The sequence below is a fragment of the Gopherus flavomarginatus genome, chromosome 5 (assembly GCF_025201925.1).
Source record: "Gopherus flavomarginatus isolate rGopFla2 chromosome 5, rGopFla2.mat.asm, whole genome shotgun sequence".
Classification (NCBI taxonomy): Eukaryota; Metazoa; Chordata; order Testudines; family Testudinidae; genus Gopherus; species Gopherus flavomarginatus.
The window spans coordinates 143686764-143710385 of NC_066621.1; positions in this window are offsets into that span (position 1 = coordinate 143686764).

Below are 23622 nucleotides of genomic sequence, written 5' to 3' on the forward strand. Positions count from 1 at the left end.
ATGCAGGGGTGAATTTTTCATGCCTTTGAGTGATGCAGCTCGGTCTAATTAATTGTTAACTATAGACAAGTCCTCACATGAGTACTCCCACTGAAATGGCCTCATTTACTTAAAATAAAATGTGTTTGTGAGTATTTATGGGAAATGGGATCAGGCCACAAAGCTGTACCCCCGTACACTACATGTTGCCTTCTGAAAAATACATCTCCACCCAAAGATACAACGCCTCACCTTACAAATATCCCTTCAAAACATACACATTCCCATGCACCACTGATTATGTGTCACAAAAAACAAAGATATATATCTCTTCACGTTTTCCTTGGATATAATCTCCACGTCCCGGGCTATGCATAGATATGTAACATAGATAGACATTCTAACATAGATAGGTATCTTGATAATGAATCTATTAAAAATTGCTTCTGTCTCTTGCTTTCCTTAATCTCTGAACAGACTTTGAATATCCACATCCTATATGCAAAACAAGGATGTAGTAGAGACCATGGGGGGGGTTCAGTCTTATACTCTTATGGTTCACAAAATGTCATACTTATTTGTGAAGTAATTTTTTAAAATTGATATTAAATTTCAGAACTTAGTATTTTGATATACCAGCTTCATTTTGTCACCTTTATATAAAACTGTAGGCCCTGGTCTTGCAAAGACTAGCACACATGTTGTGTTTAACTTTGCACACAGAGGCCAAGAAAAAGAAAGCTGAGAATCTCACAAAGTAACATGACTTCAGGAGCTGGAGCTTTAAGAAAAAACTCCACATATTGCAAGACTTGTGTTAAAATTGCTGCCTACTACTAGTACATTTATTGTACTTTAATTACAAGATTTATTGTGCAAAAAAATCCATTGCCAATTAGCCAGAAAGCTGCATCTTACAACTAAGTAAACTGTACATTTCATGTCTCTGACATATTTGCTTGAGCCTGCAATTAATTTTTGGGGGGATACAGGTGTCCTAAACAGAGCTTATTGCTTTTGTCGTGAAATACAATTACTTTAAATGTTTCCAACATCAAAGCCAAAAGTTATGTTTTAGCCAGTAAGAATGAATTATGCAAGTGACCTAAAGTCAACTGTATAATTTGCTAGTTTAGTTCAATGTCACAATCCACATAACCTACCTCGTTTATTATATATTTGCAAGTACAATACAGGCAGAAATATCTTGAATTCTTCACTGCAATGCAATGGTTAATATATACACATACAATCAACCAATAATAAATTCAAATCTTAATCTCCAATTTGTCAACTTTTTTATATCCTACAATGTTGTGATGGTGATTATGGAGTAATGACAAAACTTTATAAATAATACTACTTGGTACTTGTACTATTCAGTTATTTTATTTCATAGTATTTTATAAACAGAAACAAATTTTTTCCTTTACTGATATCTATTTTGTCTGAATTTTTCTTTCTAATTCTAAGCAGATATCATCGATCTTATGGCCTAGTTACTTTATAAGAGTGCCCCATATTTACTCACTATTTTTGTTATTGTGCATTGGAGTTGTAAGCTATTTCAGTAATATCACCTCTAGTTCATGTTATTTTAATTTATATACATATATTTATAAACATACTATCTGGAGCCTGCGTGACTTTTAAAAATAGCTTACACTGGATGACTCTTGGTCCCCACTAAACTATATACCACCCTCAGATTCAACACCTGTTGGCAAAGCCCTGAGAAAAGAAAAGGGTCTTACACAATGCCTCTGAGGTCAACAGATGGGTTTCTGGTGCTTTGGGAATTACGGGCTTATGGTTCATTTACAAGACTAGGAGTCAGGAGAGCTGGATTATTACACTCCTAGTTCTGTCTCAGTCTTGGGGCAGATCCTGAGCTGATGTACATGGTCATAGCGCCATTTACCTCAATGGCACTATGACAATTTTACCAACTAAGGGTCTCTCACCCTGTATGAATTTTGGACAGAATTTAGGGTCCAGTTCTATTCTGATTGAATCAGTGGCAAAATTCCCATTGACTTCAATGATGCAGTGAAATATCTCTCAGCCTGTTTGTTCATGTATAAAATGTAGATAATAAACATTGCCTACAGTATACGGCTGTTGTGAGGCTCAATGTGTTAATATTTATAAAGTGATTAGGATTCTTTAAATGGAATATGAGCAAAAATATTATAATTGCATTTGTACTTGCTTGAAGCTATTTAATTAAAAATATTTTGTGAACATTGAGTAATCTGTTTTGGAATTAAAAAAACTGTCACAATATTGCAAAAACTAAAATATCTTCATATTCACTGAAGTGTAAAAGGCAAGGTAATAAAATTTCATTATTATTAAATATAAAATACCTTGTTGCAGTATTTGCTGCATGTGAAATGGAAGTAACATAAACATCAATCTTCTCTAGTAGAAGAATAAACGGAAGTTTTATTAGATTCATAGATTCCAAAGTCAGAAGGGACCATTGTGATTATCTAGTCTGACTTCACTATTCCCATCTACCAAAAAACATTCTTATTAATCATCTTTCTCATGTTTTTTTTTAAATAGATCATCATTAGATTTGAAGGTCACTAGTCTTACCAGGAGTTTGGCTATCAATACACAACAGAAGGCTAGGATCTCTTTCATGTTTTTGATACTCCCAATACTGATTTAACAGCATTAGGTTTTTGAACAACAGAAGCTCACAATTTGTCATAGTTATTATCTCTGTGATTTATATTCACTTTCCATACAACCCTAAGGCAGATGTCTGTGTGCAGAACTATTCGGCAATCACCACATAACTCAAACTATTTTGTCAATATATTGATTGCACTAGGACAATATTCTGATATGCCAGCCATCTGTTTATTTTTGCCTTCTAATCTAATACCTTTTTGTTACATCATCTACAAAGTTTATTGCCATCTCATATAATAGTAAGAACCTTACCAATATGACTAAAATGACAGGAGTCTTTGCTATCATAAAATTTACTTAGTGATAAATTATTTACCTTTTATATTACAGAGCAGTTACTGTCAATTCTAATAAAATCTTAATATTTTGTCACTCATATTATGGGCCTGAATAGTATTATATTTTAAAATATGTATGTTGTAATGAATATTATTAGTTGATTTTCTTGGATTATATGATTTGAAAAACATCGGTTAAATTAATCCCTGTCTTAACTCCATTTGCATAGATGGAATTACACCAGACATGAATTTGTCCCTACATATCCTTTTGGTCAAAATAATCTTCAGATCATTCAAAATTCCAGTGAACTGTAACTAATACTTTTATTTTAAAATTATTTCAATTTTTCAAGCCCAGTTGGAATATAAACACAGTTCCAATGTGCAGTAAGTTTACAGTAACACTGTTTACTTATATTAAAAGGTATAGAGTATCTGAATCTGTTAAGCAAATCAGATTACTCTGCGACATAAACATTCTGATCCCACTTTACATTTGTTTTGTTTTGTTTTAGAAAGTTATCATTGTGTATAATGGTTTGCTCATACCATTCTCAGTGCTGTACAGGAAGCTTTTAGAATTTTAAATTTTAAAATATGTATTTATGACCTGTGATACTTCATAGACCAACTTCTGCAAACACACATGTTCCTCACTTTAAGCAGGAGGCATTGAAGTAAATCATCTTTGATAATAAATGGAAGTTGAATGGGAAATATATTTGAGAAAATTCTCATTGAAAAAGCCATATGTTTTCTGGTGTTGTGGAATTGCTGTTGTAATCCAAAGAAAAGGAAGTCTTCTGATAATGAAAGGGGTTTACAATGTTCTTTGTGAAGGTACTAGCTGAGCTAAGGATCTAATGAATAGAGAGTGAGTAATAGACCCTTACATAACATGCTCAGAGTTATCATTATGTAGTCTGAAATCTGAGTGAGAAAATTAATAGAAAAATTTATGCAGTGTGGAAATGCTCAGTGTGGCTCAAAAGTTTGTCTCTCTCACCAAAAGAAGTTGGTCCCATAAAAGATATTACCCCACCCATCTTGTCTCTACAAAAAAATATGACATGAATGGCAGAACTGGTACAGAGCAGCTGGGCTTAGATTTCATTAAGCTTCTTCATTAAGGGCCAGATTGAGCCTTTGGGCTCAGACATGGGTAGAGCCTGGCATGTAAAAGTCTCTAGCCCAGAAGCAGTCCACGGTTTTGTGGACAAAAGTCAGCTTTTGTCGCCAAAACAGTGGGGGTGTATGCACTGCACTGCTCCTCATGTCGATTTAACTTTCCTGCTACACTAACATAATAAAACCACCTCGAGTAGAGGAATAGAACTTTTTTGCTATGAAGTTAGAGTGACACCATCTCAGTGTAAACACTGCTTGCTTATGTTGCCCTAATTGGCTCCAGGAGGTGTCCCACAGTGCCCATCTTGACCACTCTGGTCAGCGGTTTCAACTCTGCTGCCCTGCAGCCAGGTACACAAGCATACACCCCTCCCTCTTTAAAGCCCTGGGAATTTTTGAAATTCCACTTCCTGTTTGCTCAGCATTGATATAGCATCTTCCCAACTAACCATGTCAGCTTTCCGCAGCAAACATGCTCCTGCCTAGACTACACTGGAATTGTTGGATCTGCTGGGTCTGTGAGGAGAGGAGGCTGTGCAGTCGCAGCTCTGCTCCAGCCGTAGGAATTTTTATACCTATGAGCAGCTTGCTCATGGCATGGAGGAGAAGAGGCAGGAAAGGGACATTCAGCAGTGTTGAGCTAAGCTCAAGGAGTTGAGGCAGGCACACCAGAAAGCAAGGGAGGTCACCCATCGCCCTGGTGTGGCACCGAAGATATGCCGCTTCTACAAGGAGCTGCATGCCATCTTTGGCAGTGACTCCACCTCCACCACCAAGAGCCCCATGGATACTTCAGGGGGCCTGGATGCTGTGGCCAGTGAAGTCAACCCTAAGGATGAAATGGTGAACAAGGAAGTGGGATTGGAAGAGGATATGGGACAGGCAACAGGGTCATGTGGTGACATGGTAAGCCAGGACCTCTTTTTTACTCCAGAGGGGTCTAGCCAGTCCCAGTACTTGGGTTCTGGCATGCCTGAAGCAGGAGAGGGGAGCTCGGGAAAGTACTCATTTTGCTTTGATACTGCAGGGAGACATGAGGTATCCGTCTCCTTTATTTTGTTACATGGTACAAGTGGGAGAAGGGATAGAAATTAACAACAGTGGGACAGAGTCACAGTTCATCTCCTAGACCCACATCTTCCTTGGAGGATGGGAAGGGGGAATTAACTTGCTGCAGGCTTTAAAGGGATGATGTTTACTTTCCCACCAATGTTGTGCTTGGCTAGCTACTTTGACCAGCAAGTTGCAGGGGGTCAGGGAACCAAAGCTATACCTCACTACCCACCTACTTGCTGACAGGGGAGAGTCTCCTGGGACAATGGGCTGCACACAGTACCAGACCTAGACTCAAGAACCTAGTAGGCCAAGCATGGAGATGGAAGTGAGTTTCACTTTCCCATATGTGAGTAAAACACACTATCTAGTCGTGATTAATAAAATGCTATGAGACTGTAAGTATCAATGTGCATATACAGTAAAAGCTTTGTTATCCGACATGTTGGGAGAATAGTGGGTGCTGGTTAGTCAAAAATTCTGGTTAACTAAGAGTTATACTTACCAATGGAATACCAATTTTCAGAGAATTAGAATATAATAAAATAAATAATGTATAAAATAGTATACAGGTACTCACCAATCCAGTAGTAGTACTGCACTGCAGAGTGGTTGGTTTCTTGAAGCACTTAGGTGTATACAGGTAAAGTTTTCTATACAGTAGGTTATCACTATAGGCAGCGCATGGCATACACCCAGATCACTAAAAATACACTGACACTAAAACTATACTGAACATAATTTAATCTTTCTTTGATAATTCAGAGGGCACTTCAGGATCTTGCAGTGCCTCTGGATCATCATTATCAACATCAATTATTATTGTCGATGTAGAAGGTGTAGGAGATTGGACTGAATCTATAATGACCCCATGACACACCCTGGGAGCTGCTTTTTTGAATAAATCCCTGATATCAGCTTGCTTACTTGTCTTCTGCTTCTTTTATATCAAAGTAGAGTGCAGAATGTGCAATTGCATAACCTCCTGGGCAGTATACTAGTCCCGGTTACTAGACTGAAGATTTGTATTCAGAGATATCAGAAATGCAGGTTAATAGAGCTTTCTGGTTGATAAAGTGCCAGATAACACAGCTTTTACCGTACCTCTTCAGTTTTAAAATACCATTTCTAAGGTGGGCATATTCAGCCTGAGGGGAGGAGTAAGTGATGTGGACATTTCCAGCCACTACAAGACCCCTTTGCCTGCTCTGAACCAATGTTGAAAGGCTTTGTAGGGAAGTGAATCCATTCAGCCAGCTCTTGGCTGGAAGAAAAGGCCTTTCAGATGCAAGTCCTGGGAGGAATAAAGGAAAAAAATGGATTGATCCTGAAGGACTTGCACCTGAACTCCCAAAATGCCATCGATACAACAGCAGACATATTGATCCTAGGTTAGAATAACTACTAGATTTAGCCTTCACCAGAGTGCCTTAGTTACTACATATATAGTAACTCTCCAAAGAGCTCAGCATCACAAGCATCTCTGTCATGTGGTCAGTAACATTTATTTAAACACAGCAGAATAATCACAAGTAAACTTTGAGAGTGGTGTAGCATATTAGTCTATGTAGACTATGCACTTGAGCTCCTGAATTCTAATCCCAACTTCTTCCGTGGCCTTGACCAAGTCATTTGATTTCTTTAGGGAACTGATGGGCAGGATTCCCTGGGAGGCTAATATGAGGGGCAAAGGAGTCCAGGAAAGCTGGCTGTATTTTAAAGAAGCCTTATTGAGGGCTCAGGAACAAATCATCCTGATGTGCAGAAAGAATAGCAAATATGGCAAGCGACCAGCTTGGCTTAACAGTGAAATCTTCGGTGAACTTAAACACAGAAAGGAAGTTTACAGGAAGTGGGAACTTGGTCAGATGACTAGGGAGGAGTTTAAGAATATTGCTCAAGCATGCAGGGGTGTAATCAGGAGGGCCAAAACACAACTGGAGTTGCAGTTAGCAAGGGATATGAAGGGTAACCAGAAGGGTTTCTACGGGTATGTTAGCAACAAGGAAAAGGTCATGGAAAGTGTAGGACCCTTACTGAATGGGGGAGGCAACCTAGTGACAATTGATGTGGAAAAAGCTGAAGTACTCAATGCTTTTTTTTGCCTCTGTCTTCACAGACAAGATCAGCTTCCACACTGCTGTCCTGGGCAACATGGGCAGTATGGGGAGGAGGTGAGCAGCCCGCAGTGGTGAAAGAACAGGTTAAGGACTATTTAGAAAAGCTGGACATGCACACGTCCATAGGACCAGATCTAATGCATCCGAGGGTGCTGAGGGAATTGGCTGATGTGATTGCAAAGCCATTGGCCATTATCTTTGAAAACTCATGGTGATCGGGGGAGGTCCCGGACGATTGGGAAAAGACAAATATAGTGCTTATCTTTAAAAAGGGAAGAAGGAGAACCCAGGGAACTACAGACCGGTCAGCCTCACCTCAGTCTATGGAAAAATCACGGAGCAGGTCCTCAAGGAAATCATTTTGAAGCACTTAGCAGAAAGGAAGGTGATCAGGAACAATCAACATGGATTCACCAAGGGCAAGTCATGCCTGACCAACCTGATTGCCTTCTATGATGAAACAACTGGTTCTGTGGATATGGGGAAAGCAGTAGACGTGATATATCGTGACTTTAGCAAAGCTTTTGATACCGTCTCCCACAGTATTCTTGCCAGCAAGTTAAAAAAGTATGGACTGGATGAATGGACTATAAGGTGGATGGAAAGCTGGCTGGATTGTCAGGCTCAACGGGTAGTGATCAACCACTTGATGTCTAGCTGGCAGCCAGTATCAAGCAGAGTGCCCCAGGGGTCGATTCTGGGGCCGGTTTTGTTCAACATCTTTATTAATGATCTGGATGATGGGATGGATTGCACCCTCAGCAAGTTTGTGGATGACGCTAAGCTGGTGGGAGAGGTAGATACTCTGGAGGGTAAGGACAGGGTCCAGAGTGACCTAGACAAATTGGACCAAAAGAAATCTCATGAGGTTCAAGAAGGACAAGTGCAGAGTCCTGCACTTTGGAAGGAAGAATCCCATGCACCGCTACAGGCTGGGGACTGACTGGCTAAGCAGCAGTTCTGCAGAAAAGGACCTGGGGATTACAGTGGACGAGAAGCTGGATATGAGTCAGCAGTGTGCCCTTGTTGCCAAGAAGGCTAACGGCATATTAGGCTGCATTAGTAGGAGCATTGCCAGCAGATCAAGGGAAGTGATTATTCCCCTCTGTTCGGCACTGTTGAGGCCACATCTGGAGTATTGCATCCAGTTTTGGGCCCCGCACTGCAGAAGGGATGTGGACAAATTGGAGACAGTCCAGCGGAGGGCAACAAAAATTATCAGGGGGCTTAGGGACATGACTTACAAGGAGAGGCTGAGGGAACTGGGGTTGTTTAGTCTGCAGAAGAGAAGAATGAGGGGGGATTTGATTGCAGCTTTCAACTACCTGAAAGGGGGTTCCAAAGAGGATGGAGCTAGACTGTTCTCAGTGGTGGCAGATGACAGAACAAGGGGCAATGGTCTCAAATTGCAGGGGAGGTCTAGGTTGGATATTAGGAAACACTATTTCAGTAGGAGGGTGGTGAAACACTGGAATGGGTTACCTAGGGAGGTGGTGGAATCTCCATCCTTAGAAGTTTTTAAGGATGATTTAGTTGGCATTGGTTCTGCTTTGAGCAGGGGGTTGGACTAGATGACCTCCTGAGGTCTCTTCCAAACCTAATATTCTATGATTCTATGATATACCCAGTCCTAAGAGATACTGAGCTTCCTTTAACTCCCATTAGTATGAATATCTTGCAGGACAGGACATTTAGCCATCCAGTTTCCCCATCTGTAAATGTATGCCTTAGTTTTCAGTTTGCACAAGCTACACCATGAATTGTTGACATGACTGTGAAATATGTACTCTGTGCCATCCGACTGTATGTTTCATTGTTAATCCTATTCCCAAAAATGTGTTCAGGAAGGGATCAGAATGGACAGGTTGCCATTTCCAGTAAGAGCTACATTTCTTTTGTTATCGTATTTAAAAACAAAGCATATGTATTATATGCTACACTCCTGCCCATTTCACATTTTACTTTTTAACTGTTGCCATAACTGCTTTCCCCAAAAGTTCTTTAATTTCCTAGGCCTACTAGTTAAAAAAAGCAAAAAGAAATAGGACAGACTGTGGTACTATTGTGTATATGTAAGAGCTACCTATTTGTTACCCAGCTTTTTAGTCCCAGTGCAGGAAAATATCCCACTGAAATTGAGAGGAGTTTTGCCCACATAAGTCCTTAAGGGTCAAATAATTGAGTGATGTGACTGCATTAAAAACAAGTAGGCGATGAAAGAGGGGTGCATGAGCATATTTGTCCTTGAGGGTATATCAGCAAGATAGGAGTAACTGGGAGGAGAGGAAAGGACGTGCTGCTCTCCTAGTAGTTGCACCTCTGGAACCAAGGGACTTAAGAGGGACTTCAGAGGCACACTTGACACTCACCCTCTTGCAAAACATGGTGTACGCTCTATTGATGCCATGTACACCCCATTTGTTGCCAGAAATACATCTAAACAATATTATTCTTTTGGTTAAGCCCAGAGTGTGCAGTTTCAGCAGGGACTCGGCTGTTGCCCCATCCCACTTTTTGAGCAAGGACTCTGCATACCATTGCTCTGCAGAGGGTCCGGCTGCATCATTATAAGAAGCGTTTGTTTTATGGCTGTTTGCTTTGGGACATAATGGGTCTTGCTGCTGGGGAATGTTTCCCGCGCGAGCCTGGCGCTAGACACCCTGCTGCCTCTGCCCTCCTCCCGCCTCTGGCAGCTGCAGGGTCTGAGTACACCCGCCCATCTGCACCTGCCTGTGTGACTGCAGTGAGTCAGTGCAGCCCTCTGCTGTCTGCCTCAGCCCATTTACTCAGGCAGCAGCCTGATGTTTACCTTGGACACAGAGGAATGTCCCTTGCTGCGCACTGCTTCCCTCTTCTTGCTGCAGCTTAGCAAAGTGCCTGAGCTGCCCATTTCATTCATGCACAATCACATTTTAACTGCAGCCTTTTTGTTAGTTTTTAACTCTAAGGGTGAAATAGGGTCTCACTAGCTGTTGTCTCACTTGGCTGGCAGGCAAGCAATGACATATGACCACCATGTCACTGTAAGTGCGGCTAACTCTGGTGATTTCATCTGGTGATTTTTCTTAAAGCCTCGGCTCCTGGAGTTATACAATTTTAGAAAGAAAGTACATTTCTAACCCATATGGTTGTGGAGAAAAGCTGGAAAACATAATCCCTAAAGGATCAAACAACATAAGGTGAATAAAAAGGCTAAGAACAATATATATTTTTAAAATCTCATGATTCTGGGTGGTCCTGAGTCAGGATTCCTGAGTCATGATTTTTGAACTCTTGGAGCTGGTATTCTTGAAGCATCTCACTGTGTTTGGGGCCTTCCATGCATAACAAGAGGCATCTGCCAGAATAGCTTTCTGTGAATCAAATTTCTTTCCCTAGCTTATTTCAATAAAGGTGCTACTCTAAAGCTTGCTTACTGAAGTTTACCCCTTAGGCTACTGTTGAAAAGCAAGCCCAAAGCTGCCAATACCTAGATTTTAATTATTATTCTGTTCTGGGGCGTAACCACCTTGGTTATATCTGTGAAACTCAGGAATCATGCTTACACAATTCCTCTGGCATTGTAAATAGAAACCTGGAGCATCTTGGATTTGTTTTAGTGGTGGATTTGGTGATTTTTTAAAATTTTTATTTTAGTTTGTAATACCTGTTCCTTTCCCATTACAAAGTACACAATCAGAAGTCAGCATTACAGCACATACCATTATAATCCAACAATTTCATAGGTGCCCAGGCCTGCTTACATTAGTCACATGGTTAGTCCCAATCAGAAGAGTTCAGCAGGACTACTCGTGTCAATATTTGCAGAATCAGATTCATAGGAACTGGACGCTTGAGTAAGGCAGGTAGTATGTGTGGCCTTTGTCATGTATAACATGTTGAGCTGTGCCTGCTTTAGCTAGAAGAATATTCCAGCCTGATTTTATTTTTATATTTGAGCAGTTTAAATTCATAGGATTTAGTCAGCATAGTCAAAATGTGCCTTTTTTAAATAAGAAAAGACTGTTTAGTTCCCAGTCCTGCATACGCAGGATTTATGCATACGCTTAATCTCCAACATGAGTAGTCTCCTGCTGATTTCAAATGGACTACTCAAATACATAAAGTTAAGCAAATATCTTTGCAGTATAGAGGCCTTAATATGTCCATCAGCCCATTGGGGATGGGGGCTGATGAAAAACTGATCACTATAGTGCATATTATCATTAAAATCCTTACACCAAATGAGTGAAGAAAGAAGAAACTAAAAGCCATGCAATATAAAAATAAATATTTGCATGATTACAAATAAAATTCAGTTCTGCTCAAATTTGTTAGAAAAAAGGTCCTCAAAATAAATATATATTTCAAACAATCAATCAGATCATTTACAAGAAATTATTTCATAATACAGTATGACAAATTATTATTTGATACAACCTAGCTATAGGGAGGGGAAATATAAGAAGCAAAACCTTATTGCTGTATTTATCATGGCTAAGTTTTCTTGCTTTTTAAGGAATGAGCAAAAACATAGCTTGTGAAAAACTACGAACCAATATGCACGTAGAATTCAGATGCTGTTTTAATTATTTTAATGACTATCCAGCAAATGTAGCCTGCAGCTATCAGAAGAAAATGGTTACATGGAAGACTTCTATTTTTCAACAAACTCCTGAGAGAGAAAAGAAAAAGATAAGAACAGCCCGTTTTTTTTATTTTGTATTACAGCTAGAGGCTATAGAGGAATTAGGATCACTGTACTGGGACCTGTTCATCACAGGTTAAAAGATGGTTCCTCCCCATTAAGAGATTACAGTCTAATTCAGACAAAGGTACAAGAGAATGTAACACACAGTAAGAAGGAAAAGACAGCAGTGTCTGTATCCTAGGGTTGCCAACTTTTTAATCTCACAAAACCGAACTCTCCTGCCCTGCCCCTTCTAAGAGGCCCTTCCCACCACTCACTCCATCCCCCCTCCCACCGTCGCTCGCTCACCCCCACCCTCACTCACTTTTACTGGGCTGGGGCAGGAGGTTAGGGTGCAAGAGGCGATGAGGGCTCCGGCTGGAGGTATGGGCTTTGGGGTACGGCCAGAAATTAGGGGTTCAGGGTGCAGGAGGGGGCTCTGTTCTGGAGCAGGGAGATGGAGTGCAGGAGGGGGTGCGGGCTCTGAAGTGGAGCCAGGGCTGAGGGGTTTGGGCTGCAGGAGGAGACTCCAGGCTGGGACCGAGGGATTCGGAGTGTGGGAGTGGCTCAGGGCTGGGAGTGCAGGGTGCAGGCTCCAGGAGGGGGATCAGGGCTGGGGCACAGATGCGGTCTCTAGGAGGGAGTTAGGATGCAGAAGGGGGTTTCGACCTGGGACAGGGGGTTGGAGTGTGGGAGGGCGATCAAGGCATGGGCTTCAGCCAGATGGTGCTTACCTCAGGCAGCTCCTGGCTGGCAGCACAGTAGGGCTAAGGCAGGTCCCTGCCTGCCCTGGCTCCACACAGCTCCCAGCATGTCCTTGTGGTCCCTAGGCGGAGGGGCCATGGGGCTATTCACGCTGCCCATAAGTGCCCCTGCGGCTCCCGTTGGCCATGGTTCCCGGGGTCGGGATTGCTGGCTGACCATGCAAGGTCCAAGGTCAAGGCTGCTGCCTGGCCCCGCACAGTGGTGGTCCGGGGGCCAGGGCTGCCGCCTGGCCCCAAAAGATCAAAGTCTGGGGTTGGCATTAGGGCTGCCACCCAGCCCCACAGGGTCAGGGTCCGGGTTGCCACCCAGGTCCCCTGCCACCCAGCCCCACGCAGTTGGGTCCAGGGTTGGGGCTGCTACCAGGCCCTGCATAGCAGGGTCCAGGCTCCGCCCCTGGCTCCACTCTGTGGAGGGATCTCTGGGTGGGAGGTGCTGGATATAGTGGTCTGTGAGAGGGTTCCGGGTGTGGTGGAGTGGGGCCTGCTTGATCCTCGACTTGTGGCAAAGGTAACACATTGTGGGCTGCATAGGTTGAGAACAACTGAGGAAGGTAATTTCATTCAGGGGAGGTTTTTGATATCTTGAAATTTGGTTTTGTTCTGATTTGGAATAAACCCCCAAAATTCTGAAATTCTCCATGTAAGGGAATCAAACTCCAGCCCCAGGGCAGTTTTCTGGATGCCTTTCAGCCATGGACCCTGGACACCCTAGAAAGTCCAGCTGTGGGACAGTCTGCTGGGGACAGTCAGCCTGGGAAGACTGAACTCCCTGTCAACCCATCAGGTGGACTGCCAAGGAGCTGCGCAGGTGAAACCATCCTGGTTTCTGGAAAGAGTTCTATCAAAATTGAACCATCTCTGTGAAGCATTTAGATGAATAAGCCAATTCTAACAAAAAAAAATGTTTCATCAGAATTTCTCTGACCACCTCTAGTGCACAGAAGGGTTTTCAGTCTCAAACATTTAAAAAAAATTAAAAATACGTTCTAAGACATAAATATAAGAGCTCCCTACTGGTCACCTTCCTGTATTAAGGTAGTGCCTGGAGCTCCAGTCAGGGCCAAGACAACATAGTGCTAAGTGCTGTACAAATACAGAACAAAACCCCGCAAAGAGCTTACCTGGCAGTTTCCCATTGGCATCATAGTAGAAGAGAGTCTAGAGGAGAGATCCAAATGAGGACAGGGTAAGGTCTCCACAGACTATTTCCAGGAGTGTGTTCCACACACTAGGGACAGCAAGGAACAAAGAGCAAAGGTGCTTGCAGGAAAAACTGATAAAGCAGAAAATAGGATTTAGATGTTGGCATAGAAAGTACGCTTATTAAGTTTGCGGACGATACCAAACTGGGAGGGATTGCAACTGCTTTGGAGGACAGGGTCAAAATTCAAAATGATCTGGACAAATTGGAGAAATGGTCTGAGGTAAACAGGATGAAGTTCAATAAAGATAAATGCAAAGTGCTCCACCTAGGAAGGAACAATCAGTTTCACACATACAGAATGGGAAGAGACTGTCTAGGAAGGAGTATGGCAGAAAGAGATCTAGGGGTCATAGTAGACCACAAGCTTAATATGAGTCAACAGTGTGATACTGTTGCAAAAAAAAGCAAACGTGATTCTGGGATGCATTAACAGATGTGTTGTAAACAAGCCACGAGAAGTCATTCTTCCACTTTACTCTGCGCTGGTTAGGCCTCAACTGGAGTATTGTGTCCAGTTCTGGGCACCACATTTCAAGAAAGATGTGGAGAAATTGGAGAGGGTCCAGAGAAGAGCAACAAGAATGATTAAAGGTCTTGAGAACATGACCTATGAAGGAAGGCTGAAGGAATTGGGTTTGTTTAGTTTGGAAAAGAGAAGACTGAGAGGGGACATGATAGCAGTTTTCAGGTATCTAAAAGGGTGTCATCAGGAGGAGGGAGAAAACTTGTTCACCTTAGCCTTCAATGATAGAACAAGAAGCAATGGGCTTAAACTGCAGCAAGGGAGATTTAGGTTGGACATTAGGAAAAAGTTCCTAACTGTCAGGGTAGTTAAACACTGGAATAGATTGCCTAGGGAAGTTGGGGAATCTCCATCTCTGGAGATATTTAAGAGTAGGTTAGATAAATGTCTATTAGGGATGGTCTAGACAGTATTTGGTCCTGCCATGAGGGTAGGGGACTGGACTCGATAACCTCTCGAGGTCCCTTCCAGTCCTAGAGTCTATGAGTCTATGAGAAGCTGGCACCACAGGTGCAATGGGGGAGACAACAGGATACAAGAACAGTTAATAGGAAGGGACAAAATTGTGAAGCGACTTGAAAGTAAACTTTGGAAGTTTGTATTTGATACCATGGGGAAATGGAAGCCAAAGGAGGTACTTGGTAAGGAGGGGTACCATGGTCAGAATGATGAGCCTGGAAGACTATCGTAAAAGCCATATTTTGAATGGGCCCGTTGAAGTAAGGTGAGAGTCAGGAAGGCTAGAGGGAGGAGACTGCAGCAGACAAGATGGGATGAAAATGATTGTGGTTTGGATGAGAGAATGTTGACAGTGTGGGCAGAAAGTAGAGGCAGGAAATGTTATGGAGATTTGGACATGATTTGGATTTGCAAAGCTGACACCCAGGTTATGAGCTCGTATGACAGGAAGAAAGGTAGTGTAGACAGTGATGGAGAACTGGAAAGGGATAGTATCAGAGGAGTAGCCGTGTTAGTCTGGATCTGTAAAAGCAGCAAAGAGTCCTGTGGCACCTTATAGACTAACAGACGTTTTGGAGCATGAGCTTTCGTGGGTGAATACCCACTTCGTCAGATGCATGCGTGAAAGCTCATGCTCCAAAACGTTTGTTAGTCTATAAGGTGCCACAGGACTCTTTGCTGCTTTTTTGGAAAGGAATAGTTGGAAGAGAAGAGAAGGAGTTCAGATTTGACCATGTTAAGTTTAAATTGGCAGGAAGGCATTCGGGAAGCGAGGTCAGACAGATGGGCCAAATACAAGACTAGACTGAGACAAATTAAGAGTGGTATGGAAGATCTGTAAATCATCAGCAAAGAGATGGTGCTAAAGCCATGTGAGCAGATAAGGTCACCTGGGACTGGGTCTGGGAATGAATCTGGGGTGTGTAGTGAAGAAGACTTGTCGGTAGGACCCTTACTTCATTTATGGCAGAAGTTGGAAGGTGTTCCATGAATGAGGCAGGGATTGCTGGAACAAAAGGGAGGGTCTCATGATTAAAGCAGTTGAATCTTGCACTGGAAATTTGGATTCTCTCCCTCGGAGTTCCTGTGTGATGTGGTGTTTGATGCCGGGCATGTCACTTAAACCAAACATTTCACTAGCTGTGTGTTCCTCATTTTCTGGATACCTAACTTGAGATCCTGGGGTCTGATTTGTAGGTGTGCTGAGTACTCTCAGCTGCAGGTGAAGTTAGTGGGAGCTGGCCTTTGACAATACAAAGTGCTATCTGTCTGTCTGCCCTGGAGCCGTGAACCCTGGAACCTCTAGTGAGCCTGGTGAAGGGACAGCCAGCCTGGGGGCCCTTGAAAATCTGAACTCCCCATCAGCCCATCAGGTGGGCTGTCAAGAAGCTGGGCAGGCAAGCTGGGCAGGAGAAACCTGCCTGGTTTTTGGAACAGTTTTATCCAGCCACTGGGGAGTCTGGGTCAGAACAGGGGTGCACTCCCTCCAGTAGGGTAAGTGTTTTTAAAATTACAGGGTCACCAATCTTATTGCTTTTTTTCTGGTATTAGTTTTGTTACCCCTCTGTGACTTTAATAATAATGAGATCAGCTGCTAAGTAAGAATCCATATTAGTCACTTTTTGGAAGTTGTTATATATATATAATCCATAGTCTAAATATGTAAGTTCATAAGAATATGTAACAGCTCACATAGGGCCAACCTTTGGCATAAGCAAAATAAGTAACCTCAGGAGGAGATGGTTTCAATGTACTGGATGCATTTTAAACTACTGCCTAAAGGCCCGATTCTGCAGTCTCTGAAACTCTGGATGGACATAAATGTCTGTGCTGATGGATCCATTTGCAGGGCAAGCGTCTAATTAAGTATTTATCTGACCAAGCCATTCTGTTTTGTACCTAACTAGCCATTCCAGTCCTTCAGGTTAAACCAATAATATACAATTAGTCATTTATCATAATAACAGTTTTATCTCTTGTTTTTACATGAGGAAGGAAAGAAAATTTTAAGTGAACGCCGCTATGCTGTCCTCAGCTCACATTTGACCAGATTCCGATCTCATTTATCCTCACATCAGTCCAGAGTAACTCCTTGGAGTCAGTGAAGTTAGTGGAGATTTACTCCAGTGTAAATAAGATCAGAACTGGGACTTGTTTTCTGGCCCTATCATGACAGCGAGATTAAAGGTCTGGTTGTCAGCCTCACTGACTTGCCTCGCTTTGCTCAGTTTGTCACAAAATGAACATAATTTAACCTTTTTAAATTTTTATTTAACAGAAAGAAAACCTTGATTTTTTTTTTACAAGAATATAAACATTAAAAGACATTTTTCTTTTACACATGAGTTAGGAAGCATAATTTACTTGAAAGGACCCTATTATATACTCAACATCGCATTTGTTTACTTAATTGAATAGAAGTGCATTCGCTTCAGTTTCAAAGTTAAGCCAATAAACATTCATCTTTGTACTGTGGCAGCACTGTTTGACAACTGGATTGTGCAACACCCATTTCAACTTGAGATTATTTTATGGCACTGACTGAGGAAAAATTGCAAGTTAATTTTCACTCTCTTGCTGTACTTTTGATACAACTTGGATATTAGGCTAAAGATGCTGAAATCATTTATTCTAATAATAGATACAGGAGAAGTAATTCTTCCACTCTACGCTGAGCTGATTAGGGCACAACTGGAGTATTGTGTCCAGTTCTGGGTGCCACATTTCAGGAGGGATGTGGACAAATTGGAGAAAGTCCAGAGAAGAGCAACAAAAATGATTAAAGGTCTAGAAAACATGACCTATGAGAGAAGATTGAAATAATTATGTTTGTTTAGTCTGTAAAAAGAAGTCTGAAAGGGGACATGATAACAGTTTTCAAGTATAAAAGATTGTTACAAGGAGGAAGAAGAAAAATTGTTCTCCTTAATCTCTGGGAATAGGACAAGAAGCCAGGGGCTTAAATTGAAGCAAGGGAAGTTTAGGTTGGACATTAAGAAAAACTTCCTAACTGTCAGGGTGGTTAAGCACTGGAATAAATTGCCTAGGGAGGTTCTGGAATCTCCATCACTGGAGATTTTTAAAAGCAGGTTAGACAAACCCCTGTCAGGGATGATATAGATCAGGTGTCGGCAACCTTTCAGAAGTGGTGTGCCGAGTCTTCATTTATTCACTCTAATTTAAGGTTTTGCGTGCCAGTAATACATTTTAACATTTTTAGAAGTTCTCTTCCTCTAAATCTATAATATATAAGTAAACTATCATTGTATGTAAAGTGAACAAGGTTTTTAAAATGTTTAAGAAGCTTCATTTAAAATTAAATTAAAATGCAGAGCCTCCCGAACCAGTGGCCAGGACTCGGACAGTGTGAGTGCCACCAAAAATCAGCTCACTTGCTGCCTTCGGCACACGCGCCATAGGTTGCCTACCCCTGGTATAGATAATATTTAGACCTGCCATGAGTGCAAGAGACTGAACTAGATGACTTCTCGAGGTCCCTTCCAGTCCTATGATTCTATTATTCTATGATTCTAATTGATCTCAGGTACTAATGTGGCTCTGAGCACCTCACAATATTTAACACTTTTGTGAGGTAGGGAAATGCTATTATCCCACTCTATTATAGTGGTGGGGGGAACTAAGGCACAGAGAGGCTAACAGTGGAATTTGCAAAACACCAAGCCACCTAATTCCCATTCAAATCAGTACAAAGTCACACAGGAAATTGGTGGTTGTCCAGCAAATTGAACCTAGATCTCCCAGTGGTGATTCTCCATTGGAACAAACTAGCAAGGGAAGTGATAGATTCTCTGCAGCTTGATGTCCTCAGATCAAGACTAGATACCTTTCAGGAAGCTATCCTCTAGTCCAGCATGAGTTTTTGTGCTCAATACTGGGACAACTGGGTGAAATTCTATAACCAGAGTTATGCAGTAGGTCAGACTAGATGATTTAATGATATGTAAATTCATAGATTTCAAGACCATAAGGGACCATTGTGATCATGTAGTCTGGCCTCAACTATAACACAGGCCATAGAACTTCCCCAAAATGATTCCTAGAGCAGATCTTTTAAGGAAAACATCCAATCTGGATTTAAAATTTGTCAGTGATGGAGAATCCTCCACTACCATCACCACCACCAATGATTAATTATTCTCATTGTTAAAAATGTACACCTTCTTTCCAATGTGCATTTGTCTAGCTTCAACTTCCAGACATTGGATCGTGCCAGAAGACAGAGCCTATTATTCAATATTTGTTCCCCATGTAGGTATTTGCAGACTGTAATCAAGTCACCCGGTAACCTTCTCTTTGTTAAGCTAAATAGGTTTGGTCTCCTTGAGTCCACCACTATAAGGAATATTTTCTAATCCTCTAATCATTCTTGTGGCTCTTCTCTGAACCCTCTCCAATTTTTCAACATACTTCTTGAATTATGGACACCAGATTTGGACACAGTATTGGAGCAGCGGTCCCACCAGTGCCAAATACAGAGGTAAAATAACCTCTCTATTTCTACATAAGATTATCCATCCATGGATCGCATTAGCTTTTTGGCCACAGTGTCCCTTCTGGCCTTCAGACTATGAATCTATGAATAAAATAGCTGACTTATTAGTGTCAATTCTGCTCTTTTAAAGACAGATAGATTTAATATGCATCATTTTTCTCAAATGTGTACTTGTGCACCAGATGAGTGCTGGGAAAAGGTGCTAACAGCCAAAGTATTGCCAACATATAACAATCAAAAATCATAAGGCAGGCCACTAAAAATCATGAGATTGGTTTTAACATGTTGAGATATTTAAAAAACAAACAAAACCTTTTTTTATTTACCTTCTGGTCTTTGAAACTTCAGGTTTTCAAGTTTTTCTTCCACAAGTGTGAGGGCTAGAAATGAATGCTTTTGAAAAAAGCTGCAATTGTCATATAAACACATGAGCCCAAGAACTGGGGATTTAAAAGACACATAAAATATCCCAAGACTCATGATAAAGTGATGAGAGTTAGTAACATTGGATTATCTAATGCCTGGAGGATTTGGGGAGTTTGGAGCAGCTAAAGGCAAAGTGCTGACTTCGGCTGCATATTTGATTTTGAAAAATGCATAAATGCAGTCACAAGCTAAATTTCATCTCTGTCTTATGAGAGCCTACTTCTCACCTACACTCTTGCAATGCAATATTCCAGATCATTCAATTATGCAATATAGCAGTGTATACAAATGTACAATCCAATCCAGTTTTGCTGGAGTAAAGAGTACAGAATCCATCCCTTTAACAGTTTCACATTAGTTAACTAGGCAACTGAGCAGGAAAGTGTTAAGACTTCTCTGGGAAAGCCATAATGGGAGAGAAGAGAAACATTTTTACCTCCTAAGTCACTTGCAAATCAAGTACAACATTAAGTTCTGTGAGTTAGGTAATATGTTTGTTTAATTTGAAAGATCTTTGTTAAAATAAGGAGTGTTGTCTGTTTCTTCCTTCAGACTGAAAACAAACATCAGCCTCTACAGTGGTGTAAGAGCGAATATTTGGTGCTAGGCAACTTGATTAAAGTGTATCCCTTTTAATAAGTGGTTCCTCCCTTATCCTGCCATTGTTGTCGTACAAAAAAGGGGGGGGGAGGGCTGGGTGGGTCTGTCCTTTCCCATTGTATAGTCACATTTTCCGAGTTCAGCCAAAAGGACTGAAAATGAGCTTTTTTTTTTTTTAAACAAATTAACTTTGTCATTTTGCAAACCAGTGAGAATACTCTTAAGTCAAAGCAGTTTTTAACATTTTGCATATTGGAAAATTGTTGTATATAGCATTTGGCCAAACTAACAGAGGAGGAAGATGATAATAATAACATTTAACCCCACCATATTCTTTATCTCCATCCTGTTACATCAGACCTTGCTACCAGAAATGAAGCTAAATTTTATTTGAGGTATTGGGAAAGTTTTTAATAAGATGTGTTTTGTGGCTGGGGCATCTAGCACTGCTTGTGCACTAATAATAATAATAATATCAATTGTAATTCAGTTGACTTTAATGGGGTAGCCCTTGCTTCTCTGGGTCAAATTTGTCATTGTCCTGCACTGCATCACCATCACTGTGCAAATTGGGCATAAAACACCAAATCGGAAGTGCTTGGCACCTTGCATTGGCCTCAGTGACAATACAAGGTGAAAGCCAATAGAGAATCAGGCATCATCTTGGTCTGAAATGGCCCTTCATTCTTTCAAGATTTTTCTAACTTGTTTTGATTCACTATAGCCCAGCAACTCTGGGCCTGCTGGTCAGTGCTTGGCCCAGGTCTAGAGTGAGGAAGGAGCAAATTTGGCACCTTTGCTACTCCCCAGTCCAGAGGCTGACAAATCCCAGCCCCAGTCTACAACACAAGTAGAGAAGTTCTGCCTCTAAAATCCTGGGTCATCTCTTGCCTCGATTACTGCAGGTTCCTTCTCTCTTGAGCCTTTCAATCTCCCCTGGCACCTCAAGTTATCTGAGCATATATAATGTTGATGAGTTGAAATGTTGCTCTTTTTACCCTTAAGACCTTCTCTTCCTAGCTTTAGAATCCCTTTTCTGACATTAAAAAAGAACTACTAAGAGGGATGTCTCCTTAGCGAGGCCACCAAAATTGAGTTTCTAAGCCAAGCCATTTTGGAGATATGGGCCACATCCTCAGCCCTATTCCATCTGCTTCATGCCATGTAAATCAGTCTTAAAGGGCCAGTTGTGGATTTCCCCATCAGTAGGGATACTTGGGTGGCATAGGATTGGGCCAAAAGAAACCTGATGAGGTTCAACAAGGACAAGTGCAGAGTCCTGCACTTAGGACGGAAGAATCCCATTCACTCTTACAGACTAGGGACCGAATGGCTGGGAAGCAGTTCTGCAGAAAAGGACCTAGGGGTTACAGTGGACGAGAAGCTGGATATGAGTCAACAGTGTGCCCTTGTTGCCAAGAAGGCTAATGGCATTTTGGGCTGTATAAGTAGGGGCATTGCTAGCAGATCGAGAGACATGATCATTCACCTCTATTCCACATTGGTGAGGCCTCATCTGGAGTACTGTGTCCAGTTTTGGGCCCCACACTACAAGAAGGATGTGGAAAAATTGGAAAGAGTCCAGCGGAGGACAACAAAAATGATTAGGGGGCTGGAGCACATGACTTATGAGGAAAGGCTGAGGGAACTGGGATGGTTTAGTCTGCAGGAAAGAAGAATGAGGGGGGATTTGATAGCTACTTTCAACTACCTGAAAGGGGGTTGCAAAGAGGATGGATCTAGACTGTTCTCAGTGGTACTGATGACAGAACAAGGAGTAATGGTCTCAAGTTGCCGTGGGGGAGGTTTAGGTTGGATATTAGGAAAAAGTTTTTCACTAAGAGGGTGGTGAAGCACTGGAATGGGTTACCCTAGGGAGGTGGTGGAATTTCCTTCCTTAGAGGTTTTTAAGGTCAGGCTTGACAAAGCCCTGGCTGGGATGATTTTGTTGGGGATTGGTCCTGCTTTGAGCAGGGGGTTGGACTAGATGACCTCCTTAGGTCCCTTCCAACCCTGATATTCTATGATATGGTTGCTGTAGTAGCTTTTACACCACCACCACCACCACCACCCAGTCCTTGCGTAGCCTGTGAAAAGGAGATATGTTTGGGACACCTCTGTATATGGCCAAACATAGGCTGCAGGATTGGCTTCTGTGGGCTTCTGGCAGCCAACATAAGAGACAGCAGCCTATAGGGAAAGGATTTTAGAGGGATGGAGAGGAATGGAGGAGTTTTAGAGATGTAATAGAGGAAGAAGGGACAGGATCTGGCAAAACCCTGCACATGGTTTGAGAAATTGACAATGAATTAAAGTGGCCAGTTGATAGGGTGGTATCAAGAGATATGAGGGAGGATTTGGAAAGCCAGATGATAGTTCTGTTTTTTCAATGCAGAGACAGAGATGATAGGACATCCAGAAAGAAATGCTGGACTGGAGATGCAGGTCTAGACAGAGTCAAAAGGTGAGGTAATGAAATGGACTTCTGTTCTTTGGGTTCAATACAAAAACAAAGCACCAAACTGTAATTAATTTTTAGTATAACCAAAGGACCAATATTGGCCAACTCTCCCTGAAAAATCTAACAAGAATATGAAATTTTTGATATTTCCACTGAAATGGCCTTATCTGTGTATTTTAAATAACAGTGGTCCAAACATTGCCCTGCCTATGCTAGTGGTCCCACCACTGATGCCAGCAGAGGAGCTCCACTGGTGCAAGTAATGGTGGGAAGTGTTTCAGAAAAAAATACTAGCATGAAGAAATCCTTAAGGTGTCACAGCAAGGCTAATAAAGTTCATTCCAGCAACATCCAGACAAGGGAGGGTAAACATCTCAGCCTAGGGACTTGCCTGCATTAGCAAACTTCATTGCAGTAATTCAGAGCCAGTAAAGCTCCACTGGTGGTAGAAATGGTTGAAGCTGTGGTGTAGACAGGGCTCAGGCATTTTTAGGGTTAGGTAACATTGTGGTAAAAATATCTGACCCCTTCCTGCACTACAACTTGCCCATTGCTTCTACCAGAAGGATCACACCAGTGGGCAATTATACACCCTCTGACTCTTCCTAGAGACTATTCAAGGTCATCCCGTAAAGTTCTCTGAGCCCTGCAGAGCAGCAAAACAAGATGCAGAAAAGTGCTAGAAGCTAGAAAATAACATTGTGTTTTAATGATGTCTGTCTATTAATGGGTTTCT